Raw genomic sequence first — 13,767 nt, forward strand, 5'->3', positions numbered from 1 at the left:
AGTATTTTGAGAACTTTAAATACATTGCTCTTAATTGTCGAAGTTTTGTTCAATTGAAACACTGACAAGTGGAAATGCATTAAATTTGAAATGGTTAAAATGTTGCCAGTTTTTGCAGCTCTCCTGATGCATGCCAATTTTGTAACTTATTTACAGTTGTCACTTTATGTACATTTCCTTACAGTTGTAGTGGGAAGGATCCCCAGCAACTGAAGACTGAATGATCATAGAGATTGACTCATATCATTCTTAAAGTTATTAAAATTCTTATTATTAAATTTAAAAATTAAAATTAAAAAATCTTATTATTAAAATTCTTTTAATACCATCAAACAATAGGAATAAATTTTTAAAAAATCTTTATTATAATAAGCCTAGATGATAAAGTGACTATCCATTTTAAGAAATGTTTTCAGGAGCTTTTATTTACATTGAAGCAGTAAAAAATTATTGATAAACTTACTATCTTTTCTTTCACCGCTACCTGTAGGAACTTTCTGGCATGCTTTCTTAAATGATAGTGTCACTGATTCACATTAATGCAATTGCTGCCTCACCCACTAAAAACTGTTGTAGCTAATAACTTGTTTTTTCTTTTTTCCCCCTCTGAATATATGAAAATAGCCAAAATTGATATTAATCTTTTAAAAATTGCTATCAGTATGTTTTTATTTAGATTTCACACAGAAAGTTTCCTGCATTTTTAAAAGAACATTTCAGTTCCAATATTAATAAAGTAAATAAAAATCCTTTCTCATCCTGGAACTGTCTGTGAGTTCCCCTGCCAAACAGCAATATGAGATGTTTGTGACCCCTGAGGTTGTGAACCTCATCTCAATCCTTTATGGAGAGGTCAGGATTTTTTTTTTTTTTTGAGGGGGGGAAAAAGATTTTTAGATTCTTCTGAGAGATAGTCATGACTGGGTAACAAACTGATTGAACTCTCTGACTTTTGTGGCAGCAGGCCAGGTTATTTTTTAGGGGTTTTCAGTGTAAAATGGACCAGACTGATCTCATCTAATTTCTGTCACTGAGCTCCGGTGATTCATAACTAAGAGCCTAGTTGCTGCAGACCCCTTTGCTATCTAGGGAAGAGAGACAGGTACCATGAAAGGGCAGTTTAAGCTTGTCTACTTCACTGATTTACAGAGACAACATAGAACTGCTAGTTTGCTAATACAAGTATTGCACTTAAGTGGATAAAATCAGATTGGATGAATCCAGGTTTAAATGCGTAGTTACAGAAGGAAGATTGATACTCAGTGCCGTATAATAGGCCAGAAAAGCTGAAGTCAGCTTTCTGACTAGGTAAATGAGATCTTGTTGACTGACATACTGAGATGAATTCAAGAAAGAAAATGCAGTAAAACAGTCCTTCAGCTACTGAAGAGTCTTTTGGAGCTCAGCCGAGACACAGTTGTGACTAGCTTTTTTAATTACCTGGCTCCAAGTGCCTTGTTTGCTTCTTTATCATTGCTTTATCTTTCACAGGGATGCTTAGATTGTCTGCAATCAATCACAAGAGGAAAGCTCCTTGTTCAGATTATTTGAATTGTCCTGTTGGTGCAGAATGCCTCTTTTTTTTTTTAGGTGTTGCCGTGGATCACTTAGCTACCCATAGCAGATAGGCTGAATAGAGCCCTCCAGGGTGATGGCTTGGCAGGATGGAGAGGAGCAAAGCAATAGCACACTGCAATGGCATGTTGCCCTTTAACTGAAGAGGTTTGTGTGAAAGAAAAAAAAAATACTGGAACTATAGTGACTTTCATCAACAGACTTTTGAGACCGAAGGAACTGTCATCTTAAATATCCCACCAATACAGGGCAACATGCATTTCCAAGGTGCATCTGTGGTATTTACCTTGCTTTGATCCAGCTCTTTGGAACGTTCCATTTAACAAAGCAATAAGTCTGTTTAAATTATTTTAAATATAGCTGCTGACACATTCATACATATTAGTGAAAGTGGATGCTCCTTAGCGTAGTTGATCATGTTTTGTCAAAGCAATATTTTAAGAATATACATTTCTTTTTTCCATGCAAACATAAAATTTCCATTAGAATTTATTGTTGGTGCCTTGAGAAGTAGCATGGAGCTTTTTATCTCCTGTAGTGCTATTTCCATCATTGGCTTTAGAAATCGTATCACTTCTTATTTGGCTGCCAAAGTTCTGCTGTAAAGAAGCAGAGGACCAGAATCCCTTAATGATTCTGGGTGCAGCTATCCTGTTCCTCCCTGTATTCTGTTTCTGTGGAAAAACCACAAATCTCAGAGGTGCCAGAAACATCCAAATTACTCAAAAAAGATGAAAATAAATCTCTTTACTGGATCTGTTTCAAGGAACAGATGCTGACTTAGAAAAACAATAGGTGTTACCCTAAAGAAGGCTTAACATTTGATAATTTCCAGACCCCTAATGCTCTCTCCTTTCCCTAAGGAAAACATTTCTTACAAAGCACAGCATTCTCCCTACCATTTTGCCTACTATGTATATATAGTGACATATCAGCAAAAAATGGAATTGGAAATAGTAGATAGATGCACAGCTGTTTCAAGATAGATGTGTGTTCATTATAAGCTTTCTTTACATTGTAAAATAACATTGTTAATCAAATTGAATTCAATGTTCACGTTCCATAATGAAATAACGGCTCTTTTTGTTACTGCCATAGTTGTCCAGTGTGACTATTTATTTCAATGTTGCAAGCTTTCTTCTTTCTTAAATCTGTGCCTATGTGTCTTCTATTTTAGCTGGCAGCATAGTTATCCCTGGAAGTGTCCTTGAAGACAAGGCAGGTACAAGTAAAATCTGAGGAGGAGCAGTGCAGCCAAGACAGAACAGATGCCCTGGTAGCGCTCTATTCCTCTGCTTTTTGTGTGATCAGCCGCTACAGGGGTGGTAATTTGGCGTGAGTACCCCAAAGCTGACTCTGTGGTTATGCTTTAATCTCTTTCTTTCAGGACGTAGGACTACGACTCCTGTGGATAAAGTCTGGGCTAATTCCACCCCCCCACTCCACCCCCACTTTATGTTTCATTTAAAAAAAAAAAAAAATCCTGTTTTGTCTATATACGGCTTTTCAAAAGAAAGCCATCTCTTAAAAATATTTTAGGAAAGAGTTGATTCCCTCTGTTTTCCCATCTCCTAAAGTGACTTAGCATTTCATAATAGCTATACCATTCAGATGCCCCCCCCCCACCTCCTGGTTTATTAACACGGAGCAGAGACCAAGACTGGAAAAAATCATTTAAAAGGTTAGAAATGACAGAGGACAGGAGGCTAGAAAAGAAACTGTTATGCAGCCATGCCTATAGTGGTCAAGGAAACTGGACAGTTCACTGTTATAGCCTGGTTCCTGTCTTATTAAAATCTTTTCTGACAAATGGCTTAAGCAGTTTCATAATCAATTACCTTATAAATGTAAATTAATGAGTAAACTAGTTGTGTGACTGCACATGCAATCTTACAGTGGATTTTGATGCTCTTGTTTCACTGTGACTACTGTTTCGCGTAAGGTTCCCAACCACACTGCATGCATGTTAATTGACATCAAAACTCTGCTTAGGAACAAACTAGTTTCCTAGTTGTAGAGCTCTTGGGACAGGCTAAAGGATGGCTCTTCCCAGGCTGCCTTTCCCCTGAAACTGCCAGTGCTACCTACATACCTCCATCAAACCTCCATGTGCTCCACCAGCAGCAATACTATAACAAAATTTTTGTGAGGGCAACCTTCTTAAGGAGAAGCCATGCTGTGAGCCAGTAGGCATACCTGTGAAGTCCAGACTGGAACATAGGCTTCCCCAGAAATAATTAGAAGAGAGATGCCTGTGACAACTCCCCCTCTACTAAATGTATTGCACAATGCAGATTTAAATTTCAAAAACAGATCCTCCTGAAAGCCAGGGATAGAAGGTATGTTTGGAGGCAGTTGAGCACATCTGCCAGTAGTTTCAGGAGTCACATGGTATCTTTCACTGAGAGGTGACTGCTGAGTGTCCGATCTTCTGTGACCATCTGCAGCCAGAGCTGGGACTACACGCGTGACTGCTGGAGTCTGAAAATTGAGTTGCTGTCTCTGTCTCTTCAGCCACCAAACATCTAAGGATCTGGAGAAGAGGCCCTGTTGCATTGCTTTTGGAAGAAGCTCTGAAAGGACAACACTCAGCAAGACAGCACCTCTGGCATGGCCCAAGGAGCTCAGTGGGGGTGTCTAGTAGATTCTAGCAACCAAGAGACCTCAGCATCTACCATCAACAGGACACGATCTTTGAGAGGGGAAGAACTTATCACCAGTACCTTGCTTTTTTGTCCTCTCTTACTTTCAGAGCAGAGGAACTTCAAGCCTCATGGCTGGTTCCTTTGTGAAGCAGCAGTAGTAGCAGCAGGACCCATTCGCATCTTGATCTTTCTCACTAATAGCCACTTGCAGTGCTATCAGTCATGGCTCTGGACTGCACTTCAGCTCCAGAAGAATTTCATCTGTGTCAGCTACGTGTAACCCAGGGCATACATGGCTCTTGAGACCTTTTCCTGTTTTCACCAGCTGTTGCAGTGGCACTTCAGAATGGTACCATGCATGTGAAGATCACAGTTCCTTTGTTTTCTCCATCTCCATCCTCTCACAAACAAAAGCATCAGATGTTTATTGTGCAAATGCAAAAAAAAGAAAATAAAAAGGGAAGTAGCAATTGCAGTATTCCTGGGCATTCCTTTTGTGCAGCTCTCTTCCTTCCTCCTCTGGGTTCAGTCCAGGCACTCTCTAAAGCAGAAGGCACACCCAGTGCCCATGACCCTGAAGAAATGTCCACCCATGCTTAATGCAGTACTCCCACGCCCCAAAAGGGCCACAGAAAAGCTGGAGTAACAATTCTGGTCATCCTAGCAGAAGCAGTGAAGACTACTGAGCTCTTCCCTAAAGTTTGTGAAATGGAGACTGACTGTCTCCTCGTGCAGGTTTGGCTGAAACAAGAACAACATGCCGGTACTGCAGAAGGGGAACAATTGCACCGGCTCTTTCAAGGATCCCTGGATCCATGTTCATCATCTGCATGATACGGGCCTCCAGAGCACAGAGCATGTAGGCAAATGTCTCTTGCAGCACATTCAGCACAGTTTGGATCAATGAGAGAAGCCAGTAATAGAGTATCTGTGAAAGCCCACCTCACTGTCCCACACTTACATCCACCCTCTATTTGAAAGTACCACAGAATAAAAGTAGGAGCATGTTATACACTAGCAGCACTGCAAGGGTGGCTGGGACTCCACCAGCAATCTCAGATGCTGAGTCCACCTCCAAGCGAGAACACTGGAAGCACCAGAATATTGTCGTATTCTCAGTATTGTCATATTCTGTCCAGAGCAGTCTACAAAGGTACCGCAAGGAATCACCATTAAATTGGTGCTTCTCAGACAGCAGAGATAGGCGAGCTCTCCTGCTTCTTTGCTGTGTCCACGCTGTACACCACCTTTACTCTTGCAATGTAACCTATCAGGGTGCTTTGGGGAGCTAGGGGAAGGGAGAAATTTCCTTATTTACACATAGAAAAGATTTCCCAGACCATCATTTATTTCAGAAGAATAACCTGGAAGAATAGGTGGTGCTGTGTTTCACTGGTGAGTCTTCCCTCCCCGCCAGCCTCTCTGCGATGGAGGCCTTCTTTGCCTTGTGAAGGCACTTTTGGGAGAAAATGCTCCCTGCGACACATGCCTCAGTTCAAATGTTTGCACTGCATCCCTAAACAGCTCCGTCAGCTGCTCGAAGGATATGCTGATCCGGATCAACATCTCTAAGTGAATTATCTGAAGGTGTGTTGCTTCTGCTGGACTTCTGCCATCATGGCTGTGTTTCTTCAGGGAGGGCTTGTCTCATCCCTGAGCCACTTGTAACAGAGCTGCACAGGTCACTGAGGGTCTTACCAGAGCTACGGTGACAGAGATCTTCCCCAAGTGATTGATGTGGGTCGTGGGCTACAAACGGACTGGTCTGCGTTGCGGGATGCAAAGTTCAGCTGTGGGACTGAGGAGTCTGGATGTAGCCAGGTTTGGGGAACAGGGCAGTATGTTATGTGTCTAGAGGCTCCAGACAGGACTAACTCGTTATCTTTTCCTCCACAGTTACATCTGGTGGAAAGACCTCAGCTCTGGCTGTTCTGAGGCCAATTGCGACACTCCCCAGACTCTGAAGCAGCAGGCTGCCTGGCAAAGGTCTGTAACATAACTGATCAGGAATTGAGGAGAACTAAGGAAGAGCTCATGGCCAAACTGGTCAGGCCTGAGGGGTGTTCCTAAGGGGACCCATGAGTGGGAGGTTGGGGAAGTGAGTGGGCTCAACACCTTTAGTGGTTGGTTGGTCAAACTCCTGATCTGGAGCCTCTCAGACACTTAACAGTAGGGAGTGCCTGGCTGCCCTGGTACTTAGCCCATGATTAGCATAACCACGGGTAAGAAGGGAAACAGGGAAATCACATCTGTAAGATCCTCTTTCTTGCATCCTACCAGGCAAATGTTCTTGCAAGCCTCCCTAGCTTTTCCCTTCTCTTTATATGATCTTTAATTTTATTAATCAGGTCTGGGAAACTGGTGTGAAATGCTAAATGCTTGCACTGCGGATGTTGTAGGCTCTGTTTTGCCTCTCCAAGGATTTTTATGGCTTACTGCTGTCTCTCTCCCCCCTTCAACCAGTATCTGTGTGCCAGGGAAAACAACCTCCACGGGCAGAATTCACACTGATCCAGGATGCCTGGTGTGTAGTAGCCTGGGCAGCTTCAGGAGAGCATGGCTGGAGGGGAGAGAACAAGAGAAAGGGACCACTATTAAACAGGCAGAAAGAGAAACTGTGAAACCTGGCTCTGCAGTCCCTGTACTACGGGCTTCTGTCCCAGCATAAATGGAGGTGGACTGCTGGTGGTGGAGGAAAGATGTTCACGAGAGATTGGGAAGGAGGGAACACAGATGTGGGTCATGAGGAAAGTGGGAAAGGGATGGGGAGATACTTGAAAGGGACAGTAGAGGGGATGTGTTAGTCTGTGAGTGTGGTGTTCCTCGCTTGTGTGGCATATAAGCCCAGACCTAAGTCCAGATGGGGTCCTGGAGTTCTCTATCCCAGAAGCCAGGCCTCTGCAGTGGTGTCAGACTGAGCAGAAACAAGATGGAAGGCTTTTGTGTTGCTAGCAGGAGGAGTCTCTTGCACAAAGTGTGGAGGGGGCAGCTGGCTGCAAGGAAGACGAAGTGCTGGGAAAGCTGGACCCGTATCTGTCCCCGTGTGTCCACCATCTTGCAGCCAGCCAACTGAAGGCACGCTTGACCTCCTTCCTAAGCTAGAGGACTTAACATGTTAACACTGCCCAATTATGCCACATGTGGTACATATCCTGAAGAGACTATCCATGAAGAAATAGGATCCATATGGGCCGATTCTTACCAGTGAGCATGTCCCGCTGAAGAACAGGCTTGGGTATCTGCCTACACAGATCAGCTCAACAAGACTAAGGCCTCTACTCTTAATTTATAGTGCTGAACAGCTCTCAAGAAGAGTGAGGGATCTATAGGAGGTATAGCATTAAATGGACAGCACTGCGACATACGTTTCCCTGCCAAGGAGCAAGGCCTTTGCTGTGGTGTGAGGTTCTGTGCTCTAGGAATGAGCAGGAGTATCAGTCTGGCCTGCATTCCTCCCTTGAGGAAAGAGACAGATGATATCATCGTTGGAGTTGTTTGGACATCATAAAGGTACTTATTGAAATGAGAAAAATATGGGTTTAATTCCTTTTTTAGTAATAAAAATGTAACAGAAAGCTATCAGTGCCAGGAACCTCACTGAGAAAAGAGTGTTTGCACCCTGGAGATCTTTGCCTAATGAATAAGCACTTTTAAGTTGATTTTTGGTTCATTTTTTATATATATGTAAAGTATATGAAACCATACTAAAGAAACTAGTTATTTGTCGTGCAGTCATCAAGTTTGCTAAGCAACTCTTTGGTTAAGAAGAAGCAGGCCCACAGTGAAATGCACTTGGCTCACTGCTGTGAGACTTCACACAAACCATACACAGCTCCTCTCGATCCCTTTACCTGAAGATTCAAGCACACAACTGTTACCTTAGCGGAGTGTGTGAGCCTAAAAACATGTTAATTATCAGATAGTTTCTGCTTCATTCTGACTGAAAAATTAAATGGAAGTATGCAACTGAGCACTGACTTTAAGACTCAAAGTACACGATGCAAAACTACACCTTCCAAATCAATGTCATACATACAGCAAGGTATCCTGTTCAGTATCAGCAGAGATGGCAGAAAGCTTGAAGAAATTACTGCTTAGCAAGTGAGCAGAGTTCCCTCCATTTAGCTGTTGTTGTTATAGACTTTAATCCCATAAGTGTATCATCATTGTAGAAGAAGTGTTTATTGAGAAACCTGCGGCTCGGGTATAGTTTTTGGCATATGGAAAAGCACCCTTCTGCATTACTATAAAAGCTTCATTTGGAAAGTACTTGTAATATGTATAATTTGACATCAGGTATTCCTGTACTTGCCAGACTATTTCACATCTCATTCTAACAACGCGGATAATGGACCAGATTCATAACTCTAATCCTGACTCTTTGCACCTTTCAAGCAGAACAAAAGAGCTGGAGCCTGGATGCAATGAGCCAGCTGAGTATACACTACCGTTCCTGGGGACCTCTTCAAGGAAAAAATGCTGACAGAGCCAATTCCTGCACTATATGCTTCTCCAAGGGATGCTTAAGGTACTGTACACTTTGCTGCTAGATGGTCATTCATGTCTCATTGCTGTTCTTTTCTGCCAGCACTGTTAGGCAACGAGCTGCAAGGAGGACAGATGTCTGTCCAGGGCTGGGTGCAATTTTTTTGCCTCTGTGTGGCCTGTGGTTTTATGTCTAAGCTGCTATCCTGTAAGGTCATATTTTTTGAATGTGCTCTTGGATGCCTGTGTTTTAGTTTTCTCAAACGGAGATGCATTGAAAGGTTGTGATTTTTAGAAAGTGTTCGGCATTACCCCCCTTTGTGAAAAGGAGCTTTTAAAGCAGTGTCAAGCCAGGCATGCACAGTTAAAGGCACTAAAAATCATAAGGTTTTGAAAATCTTGGTCTAGGCACAAAGTTCAATTTCTAAGTAGAGCACTGGGACTGTATTTGTTTAGCTACCATAGTATTACATTGCATTCCCCAGGTGGCTTTTAGTGGACGCTGTGACAATAAAATCTTTCTAAACAATTTTAAAATTTCCCTTTTTTGATATGTCCCCTCATTCTAATTGTGGTTTGGAGAATAGAGGAGCCCCACTGGATTCCATTTCTGCTGTTAAATATTACATGTGCTATTTTTTCTACTTTATTCCATTTACCTTCCCTTTCACGAATTCAGCCCAACAGTCCTTTAATCTCTTTGCATACAAAATTGGATTCTCTTGTCAATTCCAGTTCACATTTTAATCCTTGCTTCTGATCTTTACTAGAGTCTTTTCTGTCCTGACCATTACATATTTGCAAGACGCTGAGCAATACAACAAATTCTATGGATTCTTCTATAGAGGCTGTATTTACTGTCTTATGGCCACTAGATGAGCTGGCAGTAACAGCAGATACACAAATATCTTGGATATGGTTAGTTACTAGGAAGGGAAATGAACAAGCAGCGGAGTCTTGGACAAATGCTATCTTAAAAGAAAAATACATGGGACCTCAAAGGGAAGTGGTACGAATGAAAATTGCAACAAAACTCCATTGCTCCAGACCCTGTTGTGTCTCTCTCCACAGCAACAGTGTTCACCTCTGTCGAAGAAAGTGTTATGTTAGACTCTTACCTTGTCTAGCTTTCAGCTTAGCTTTACAAAGCTTCCCAGAGGAAATAGACATTAAATTCTCCTCATTTTCAGCTTACATAGGGCAGTGCATTTGAACATGCTGTCATTCCCTCCTGGTCCCTGAAAATTCTGGTTAGATTTACTGTTTAAACAAAAAAATCACCCATTTTTTCACCTTACCTCCTGTTTTTCCTGCTGTCCTAAAAAGCTGTATTTATGGATCATAGTTGTAAAAAAGCAGCGAGTTCCTCTTCAGTTTTCTTGAAATACCAACTATAAAAATTTGTGCTTTCCCCCTGTAACTTTGGTTATGCAGGGAGGCCTGCCAATTCTGCAAAAGGGAACTGCCCTTGCAGTCCTCTGGGGAAAGGTGCTCTTACAACATCTAGAACTGATGAAAAAACTCCCAGGCTTTACGCTGGGTTGTCCCCTAAGTGAATCCTCAGCTGTGACTACAGGAAACAGCCCTTAATACGGTATTATGTATTAATCAGTAGTCTGCAATCCTAAATAGCATAAACCCCAAAGGATGCTTTACTCACTGAATGTAGCAACCTGTACAGTCAGGATTCACTTGCAACAGCTAGTTATTTTTCTTACTCTTTTTTTGGGTTGACCAGCTTGTTGTTTGTAATTTTCTGTTGTTTAAATTAAATACATGGCAAGCATCGTGAATAGCTAAGAAGTTGCTATGTTTCTACTGTTTGTTTGCTGAAAGGTCGACAGTGTTATGAGATACGGCACACTATTGACTATTCTGGTCAAAGAGGCAGTGAATTGCAGAGGTGTTTAGAGGAGGATGTTCTAACCATGAGGATTTGTGTGAGATGTCAGATAATATGGATCCATACACTTTGCTGTTGAAGTCCACTGCTTACCTTCTCTTCACTGACTTTCAACTTTTTAATTAAATGTTGTTTTGCATCATCATGTTACATTCTTTCCTTCTCTGCGTAACTCCTAAATCTTGCAGTGCACGTCCTGCTCTGTTATGGTGTGGGTCTCTCTGGTCTTTGCAGACAGACTTCAGCCTGTGCTCTGCTCATGCTCCAAGCAGACTAAAAACCAAGAGGCTGCAATTAAGAGCAGGGCTGGGGACACATATAGACTCACTTTCTTTCGTACGCAAAAGACCATGTAAATGTTTTCGTGGATACTTATATGACCCCCATTGCTGGAATATTTTCTGTGTCTTTGAACTATTTATTTTCATAATATCCCTGGTAGATAAGGCCCAGCTATCAGATATCCAAAGTAATTATGGCCTGCATCTTGTCACATGAAAAATTTGCGGTGGATCAGGATACCAAGGTATCCCAAAGACTTGACTGATGCTATAAGACCACGTCTCTAGCCCAGGAGATATAAGATGATGAGAGGCAGTAGAAACAGGAGAGAAATGAAACATGAAAGCGAAAAGGTAGCAGTACAACGTTGAGGTTAGTTTGGGGTACACACACTTCATGGTATTCATAACAACCCTCCTTAATATCAGTATTGTGTTCGAGCTTTGTCAGCACTGGGCAAGGAAGGATTACTGGCAAAGGAAGAATCTCAGAAACTCTCTCCATATGTTTTTGGTTATTTAGGCATCTTCTCCCGTAACAGCACTGTCTTCTCTTACGGTGATAACAGTTTACGAGTGGTTCTACTTCATGTGTTCCTCTTCATGCTGACACTCGTGTCCTACAACTGAGCAAGGTTGCGTGGTACATTCACGTCTTTGCAGCTGGTCATTCTCATTAAACAGCAAAGGACAATTTTGCCCGAAGAAAATTTCCTCAGCAACAAGCTTCTGCTCTGTCTGCTCACAAACTGGAGAGCAGCGATGGGATCTCCTGAAGACAACAGCACAGACTGAGTAGAGAAAGGGACAGAGAGGTAATGGGAGGAGGGCTGAGTTGAAGAGGCAGAGGAAAAGACTGCAAATTTCACACTTTACAAGTGAAGTTCTGGACCAACATGGCAGAAAAAAGGGCAGGAACAGGTTAGAGACAGTAATGTGAGTGTAAAGGAAGCAGCTTAAGTTGGTAACATCCATTTCAAGTATTAAACCTCCAGGACTGACTCGGAAACCTACCTCCCATGTTTATCTAATTACAAAAATTAATATTGTCATTTCATCTTTTCCAACAAATCAGCATTTCCTGAAGTATTGTGATACTTTCCCTGAGCTAAGTATAGCTCCACTAGGATTTTCATTTACAGGCTGGTAATATCTTATTACATTTAAGGATTGTGCTAGCTCAGATAAAAATGTGTCTTGCATTCCTCACTTGTCCCAGAGCTGCTGTACAGTAGATATTTGAATGTGCTAAAGGCACAGAGAGTAACAAGTATGCAGATTTTAATTATTTTAAGCATATTTTAATAGATCGTAGTCATTACAGAGTAACTGCTTCTCCAGAGCAGGGAGAGAGTTTGGAAACAGAGCTATAAGATGATTGATATTTTTGAATCAACAGTAATCCTGAATAATCAAAAAATGATGTCTTCTAAATAAACAATAAAAATCTGGTCAAGTTGGTTTGAAGCACTATTTTATATATTTTTAATTCTTTCAAGGTTAAATTGAAGACATATTAAGACAAACGTGGGTGGTTGGAAATCATCAAAATAAAATAGTTCAGCTTAAAACTACTGAGTTTCATTTATACACAAACCATTCAGAGAAACAGAGCAATTCAAACAAAAGTTTGATGTTTCCAAGTTTACTGAAGAGTTTCAACCAAAAAATTTGGGTGTACACTATGTAAAAATCATATGGCTGTACTATCCAAATCCTCCTCATTTTCATAATAGATAAAGATAAATGCAATCTTCCTTTTGTTTTATTTTGCTTTTCATCTCATAAGATTGTTCATCTCATTAGGCTGAGAAAGCACAGTTGTGCTTTCAGCAAATCTTTTGTCTATGGCTGGGTTTTTCTTTTTTTGGCTCAGTTTACTTATAAATAAATAATGTGTTGATGTAGCAGAGTAAGGGGAAGGACATTTTTGGTGTTTGGACAATGCGGCATTCATTTTCAATGTGGAAGAAAACTGTGTGTTGTATAACAAAGCAGTCATCTTAGGTCTGCTGTTCTTACACTTTCTCCCTGTATTAACAAAGCAAAGAACATGAAGCAAAACTGTATGCTAGGGAAAAAGATGTCAGCAACGATTTCTCACTAGGAATGCAATGGGTAAATTTAGCTTGGCTTCCAGCACAGGTGAGATCTGAGGTAGATATGAGGTGATTCTGTGTGTGAAAATGTCCTAGAGTACTTGAAATTGGTGTCTTTCAGAACAGGATTTCCAGATGCTGCAGTTAAATCTCGAAAGCTGTTCTGTAAAGTTATCCCACATTATGGTTTTGTAAAAGGGGATGCAACTCAGCAGAACTAAGTGAGAAATTGCAGCTTTTTGTGTGCTCTCAGCACTTCACTGTGTTTGCATCTAGTATGTAAAAATGATGGTCATTGCGTGATATTATTTCATTGTCACTTATTAACACACAATTCAGCTCAAACATTTGGCTGTTTCTGAGCATGTGAATTCAGATGCCAACGCAGGGAATTAAAATGAAAGCCTCACTGTGTTACAAAGGACATTTTAATGATCAAGGACAGTTGTTGCTACAAATGTTTGAAAAGGATACCTCCTATTTTGCAGCAACCCCTGAAGTACCACAGGTGCTGTACAACTGTGGTAATGGAAAAAGAGCCAAATGTCAATGCCAGAAAGACCAGTGCTGTGTTAGATGGGCAACTTTGCAGCTCTTTCTTGGGTTTATTTGCTTTAACTTTTAACAATAAACTGTCTCCTTGTCCCATTGTGGATTAAAAATTACGAGTGAATCCGTTTGTTCTTTGCAGAGTGTCACCCTCTCTCTGTCATCACATCAAATTGGGTAAGAAACGGGAGCAGAGATGGCATCTGCTGATGTGATGTAGGTTGCTTCCC

The 13,767-nt window shown here is 41.4% G+C and overlaps 1 long non-coding RNA gene across 1 annotated transcript; it reads left to right on the forward strand.

Annotated features, from left to right (window-relative positions):
* The first annotated feature begins 7,200 nt into the window (after window positions 1-7,200).
* LOC135327187 (uncharacterized) lies at window positions 7,201-13,561 on the forward strand. The gene is made up of 3 exons (XR_010387341.1): window positions 7,201-7,730; window positions 8,619-8,748; window positions 11,413-13,561. It is a non-coding gene; the product is annotated as an uncharacterized LOC135327187 (long non-coding RNA).
* The last annotated feature ends 206 nt before the right edge of the window (window positions 13,562-13,767 follow it).

This window comes from Dromaius novaehollandiae, chromosome 1 (genome assembly GCF_036370855.1).
Source record: "Dromaius novaehollandiae isolate bDroNov1 chromosome 1, bDroNov1.hap1, whole genome shotgun sequence".
Classification (NCBI taxonomy): Eukaryota; Metazoa; Chordata; class Aves; order Casuariiformes; family Dromaiidae; genus Dromaius; species Dromaius novaehollandiae.